The sequence below is a fragment of the Coregonus clupeaformis genome, unplaced genomic scaffold (assembly GCF_020615455.1).
Source record: "Coregonus clupeaformis isolate EN_2021a unplaced genomic scaffold, ASM2061545v1 scaf0591, whole genome shotgun sequence".
Classification (NCBI taxonomy): domain Eukaryota; kingdom Metazoa; phylum Chordata; class Actinopteri; order Salmoniformes; family Salmonidae; genus Coregonus; species Coregonus clupeaformis.
In genome coordinates this window covers 46,501-52,500 of record NW_025534046.1, presented here as the reverse complement: position 1 = coordinate 52,500, position 6,000 = coordinate 46,501, and the positions used below count along the sequence as shown (strand labels likewise).

The following is a 6,000-nucleotide window of genomic DNA, read 5'->3' as shown; positions in this document are numbered from 1 at the left end:
TACTATAGAGAATACCTGGAGGGAGAGAGAGAGAGAACACCTTTAATTACTATACAGCTGAACACTACTATAGAGAATACCTGGAGGAGAGAGAGAGAGAGAACACCTTTAATTACTATACAGCTGAACACTACTATAGAGAATACCTGGAGGAGAGAGAGAAGAACACCTTTAATTACTATACAGCTGAACACTACTATAGAGAATACCTGGAGGAGAGAGAGAGAGAACACCTTTAATTACTATACAGCTGAACACTACTATAGAGAATACCTGGAGGAGAGAGAGAGAGAGAACACCTTTAATTACTATACAGCTGAACACTACTATAGAGAATACCTGGAGGAGAGAGAGAGAGAACACCTTTAATTACTATACAGCTGAACACTACTATAGAGAATACCTGGAGGAGAGAGAGAGAGAGAACACCTTTAATTACTATACAGCTGAACACTACTATAGAGAATACCTGGAGGAGAGAGAGAGAGAACACCTTTAATTACTATACAGCTGAACACTACTATAGAGAATACCTGGAGAGAGAGAGAGAGAACACCTTTAATTACTATACAGCTGAACACTACTATAGAGAATACCTGGAGGAGAGAGAGAGAGAGAACACCTTTAATTACTATACAGCTGAACACTACTATAGAGAATACCTGGAGGAGAGAGAGAGAGAGAACACCTTTAATTACTATACAGCTGAACACTACTATAGAGAATACCTGGAGGAGAAGAGAGAGAGAACACCTTTAATTACTATACAGCTGAACACTACTATAGAGAATACCTGGAGGAGAGAGAGAGAGAGAACACCTTTAATTACTATACAGCTGAACACTACTATAGAGAATACCTGGAGGAGAGAGAGAACACCTTTAATTACTATACAGCTGAACACTACTATAGAGAATACCTGGAGGAGAGAGAGAGAACACCTTTAATTACTATACAGCTGAACACTACTATAGAGAATACCTGGAGAGGAGAGAGAGAGAACACCTTTAATTACTATACAGCTGAACACTACTATAGAGAATACCTGGAGGAGAGAGAGAGAGAGAACACCTTTAATTACTATACAGCTGAACACTACTATAGAGAATACCTGGAGGGAGAGAGAGAGAACACCTTTAATTACTATACAGCTGAACACTACTATAGAGAATACCTGGAGGAGAGAGAGAGAGAACACCTTTAATTACTATACAGCTGAACACTACTATAGAGAATACCTGGAGGAGAGAGAGAGAGAGAACACCTTTAATTACTATACAGCTGAACACTACTATAGAGAATACCTGGAGGAGAGAGAGAGAGAGAACACCTTTAATTACTATACAGCTGAACACTACTATAGAGAATACCTGGAGGAGAGAGAGAGAGAACACCTTTAATTACTATACAGCTGAACACTACTATAGAGAATACCTGGAGGAGAGAGAGAGAGAGAACACCTTTAATTACTATACAGCTGAACACTACTATAGAGAATACCTGGAGGGAGAGAGAGAGAGAGAACACCTTTAATTACTATACAGCTGAACACTACTATAGAGAATACCTGGAGGAGAGAGAGAGAGAGAACACCTTTAATTACTATACAGCTGAACACTACTATAGAGAATACCTGGAGGAGAGAGAGAGAGAACACCTTTAATTACTATACAGCTGAACACTACTATAGAGAATACCTGGAGGAGAGAGAGAGAAGAACACCTTTAATTACTATACAGCTGAACACTACTATAGAGAATACCTGGAGGAGAGAGAGAGAGAGAACACCTTTAATTACTATACAGCTGAACACTACTATAGAGAATACCTGGAGGAGAGAGAGAGAGAGAACACCTTTAATTACTATACAGCTGAACACTACTATAGAGAATACCTGGAGGAGAGAGAGAGAAACACCTTTAATTACTATACAGCTGAACACTACTATAGAGAATACCTGGAGGAGAGAGAGAGAGAGAACACCTTTAATTACTATACAGCTGAACACTACTATAGAGAATACCTGGAGGAGGAGAGAGAGAACACCTTTAATTACTATACAGCTGAACACTACTATAGAGAATACCTGGAGGAGAGAGAGAGAGAACACCTTTAATTACTATACAGCTGAACACTACTATAGAGAATACCTGGAGGAGAGAGAGAGAGAACACCTTTAATTACTATACAGCTGAACACTACTATAGAGAATACCTGGAGGAGAGAGAGAGAGAGAACACCTTTAATTACTATACAGCTGAACACTACTATAGAGAATACCTGGAGGAGAAGAGAGAGAGAACACCTTTAATTACTATACAGCTGAACACTACTATAGAGAATACCTGGAGGAGAGAGAGAGAGAGACACCTTTAATTACTATACAGCTGAACACTACTATAGAGAATACCTGGAGGAGAGAGAGAGAGAGAACACCTTTAATTACTATACAGCTGAACACTACTATAGAGAATACCTGGAGGAGAGAGAGAGAGAGAACACCTTTAATTACTATACAGCTGAACACTACTATAGAGAATACCTGGAGGAGAGAGAGAGAGAGAAACACCTTTAATTACTATACAGCTGAACACTACTATAGAGAATACCTGGAGGAGAGAGAGAGAGAGAACACCTTTAATTACTATACAGCTGAACACTACTATAGAGAATACCTGGAGGAGAGAGAGAGAAACACCTTTAATTACTATACAGCTGAACACTACTATAGAGAATACCTGGAGGAGAGAGAGAGAGAACACCTTTAATTACTATACAGCTGAACACTACTATAGAGAATACCTGGAGGAGAGAGAGAGAGAGAACACCTTTAATTACTATACAGCTGAACACTACTATAGAGAATACCTGGAGGAGAGAGAGAGAGAACACCTTTAATTACTATACAGCTGAACACTACTATAGAGAATACCTGGAGGAGAGAGAGAGAGAGAACACCTTTAATTACTATACAGCTGAACACTACTATAGAGAATACCTGGAGGAGAGAGAGAGAGAACACCTTTAATTACTATACAGCTGAACACTACTATAGAGAATACCTGGAGGAGAGAGAGAGAGAACACCTTTAATTACTATACAGCTGAACACTACTATAGAGAATACCTGGAGGGAGAGAGAGAACACCTTTAATTACTATACAGCTGAACACTACTATAGAGAATACCTGGAGGAGAGAGAGAGAGAGAACACCTTTAATTACTATACAGCTGAACACTACTATAGAGAATACCTGGAGGAGAGAGAGAAACACCTTTAATTACTATACAGCTGAACACTACTATAGAGAATACCTGGAGGAGAGAGAGAGAGAACACCTTTAATTACTATACAGCTGACCACTACTATAGAGAATACCTGGAGGAGAGAGAGAGAGAACACCTTTAATTACTATACAGCTGAACACTACTATAGAGAATACCTGGAGGAGAGAGAGAGAGAACACCTTTAATTACTATACAGCTGAACACTACTATAGAGAATACCTGGAGGAGAGAGAGAGAGAGAACACCTTTAATTACTATACAGCTGAACACTACTATAGAGAATACCTGGAGGAGAGAGAGAGAGAACACCTTTAATTACTATACAGCTGAACACTACTATAGAGAATACCTGGAGGAGAGAGAGAGAGAACACCTTTAATTACTATACAGCTGAACACTACTATAGAGAATACCTGGAGGAGAGAGAGAACACCTTTAATTACTATACAGCTGAACACTACTATAGAGAATACCTGGAGGAGAGAGAGAGAGAGAACACCTTTAATTACTATACAGCTGAACACTACTATAGAGAATACCTGGAGGAGAGAGAGAGAGAGAACACCTTTAATTACTATACAGCTGAACACTACTATAGAGAATACCTGGAGGAGAGAGAGAGAGAACACCTTTAATTACTATACAGCTGAACACTACTATAGAGAATACCTGGAGGAGAGAGAGAGAGAGAACACCTTTAATTACTATACAGCTGAACACTACTATAGAGAATACCTGGAGAGAGAGAGAGAGAGAGACACCTTTAATTACTATACAGCTGAACACTACTATAGAGAATACCTGGAGGGAGAGAGAGAGAGAACACCTTTAATTACTATACAGCTGAACACTACTATAGAGAATACCTGGAGGAGAGAGAGAGAACACCTTTAATTACTATACAGCTGAACACTACTATAGAGAATACCTGGAGGGAGAGAGAGAGAAAACACCTTTAATTACTATACAGCTGAACACTACTATAGAGAATACCTGGAGGAGAGAGAGAGAGAACACCTTTAATTACTATACAGCTGAACACTACTATAGAGAATACCTGGAGAGAGAGAGAGAGAACACCTTTAATTACTATACAGCTGAACACTACTATAGAGAATACCTGGAGGAGAGAGAGAGAGAACACCTTTAATTACTATACAGCTGAACACTACTATAGAGAATACCTGGAGGAGAGAGAGAGAGAACACCTTTAATTACTATACAGCTGAACACTACTATAGAGAATACCTGGAGGAGAGAGAGAGAACACCTTTAATTACTATACAGCTGAACACTACTATAGAGAATACCTGGAGGGGAGAGAGAGAGAACACCTTTAATTACTATACAGCTGAACACTACTATAGAGAATACCTGGAGGAGAGAGAGAGAAACACCTTTAATTACTATACAGCTGAACACTACTATAGAGAATACCTGGAGGAGAGAGAGAGAGAACACCTTTAATTACTATACAGCTGAACACTACTATAGAGAATACCTGGAGGAGAGAGAGAGAGAGAACACCTTTAATTACTATACAGCTGAACACTACTATAGAGAATACCTGGAGGAGAGAGAGAGAGAACACCTTTAATTACTATACAGCTGAACACTACTATAGAGAATACCTGGAGGAGAGAGAGAGAGAGAACACCTTTAATTACTATACAGCTGAACACTACTATAGAGAATACCTGGAGGAGAGAGAGAGAGAACACCTTTAATTACTATACAGCTGAACACTACTATAGAGAATACCTGGAGGAGAGAGAGAGAGAACACCTTTAATTACTATACAGCTGAACACTACTATAGAGAATACCTGGAGGAGAGAGAGAGAACACCTTTAATTACTATACAGCTGAACACTACTATAGAGAATACCTGGAGGAAAGAGAGAGAGAACACCTTTAATTACTATACAGCTGAACACTACTATAGAGAATACCTGGAGGAGAGAGAGAGAGAACACCTTTAATTACTATACAGCTGAACACTACTATGAGAATACCTGGAGGAGAGAGAGAGAGACACCTTTAATTACTATACAGCTGAACACTACTATAGAGAATACCTGGAGGAGAGAGAGAGAACACCTTTAATTACTATACAGCTGAACACTACTATAGAGAATACCTGGAGGAGAGAGAGAGAGAGAGAGAACACCTTTAATTACTATACAGCTGAACACTACTATAGAGAATACCTGGAGGGAGAGAGAGAACACCTTTAATTACTATACAGCTGAACACTACTATAGAGAATACCTGGAGGAGAGAGAGAGAGAGAACACCTTTAATTACTATACAGCTGAACACTACTATAGAGAATACCTGGAGGAGAGAGAGAGAGAGAACACCTTTAATTACTATACAGCTGAACACTACTATAGAGAATACCTGGAGGAGAGAGAGAGAGAACACCTTTAATTACTATACAGCTGAACACTACTATAGAGAATACCTGGAGGAGAGAGAGAGAGAAACACCTTTAATTACTATACAGCTGACCACTACTATAGAGAATACCTGGAGGAGAGAGAGAGAGACACCTTTAATTACTATACAGCTGAACACTACTATAGAGAATACCTGGAGGAGAGAGAGAGAGAGAACACCTTTAATTACTATACAGCTGAACACTACTATAGAGAATACCTGGAGGAGAGAGAGAGAACACCTTTAATTACTATACAGCTGAACACTACTAT

At 39.1% G+C, this 6,000-nt stretch overlaps 1 protein-coding gene across 3 annotated transcripts in view; it reads right to left on the bottom strand.

The window, feature by feature from the left end:
• LOC121560312 (synaptogyrin-1-like) overlaps positions 1-6,000 on the bottom strand; it is a 49,113-nt gene that overhangs the window by 17,288 nt on the left and 25,825 nt on the right. The window lies entirely within an intron of this gene.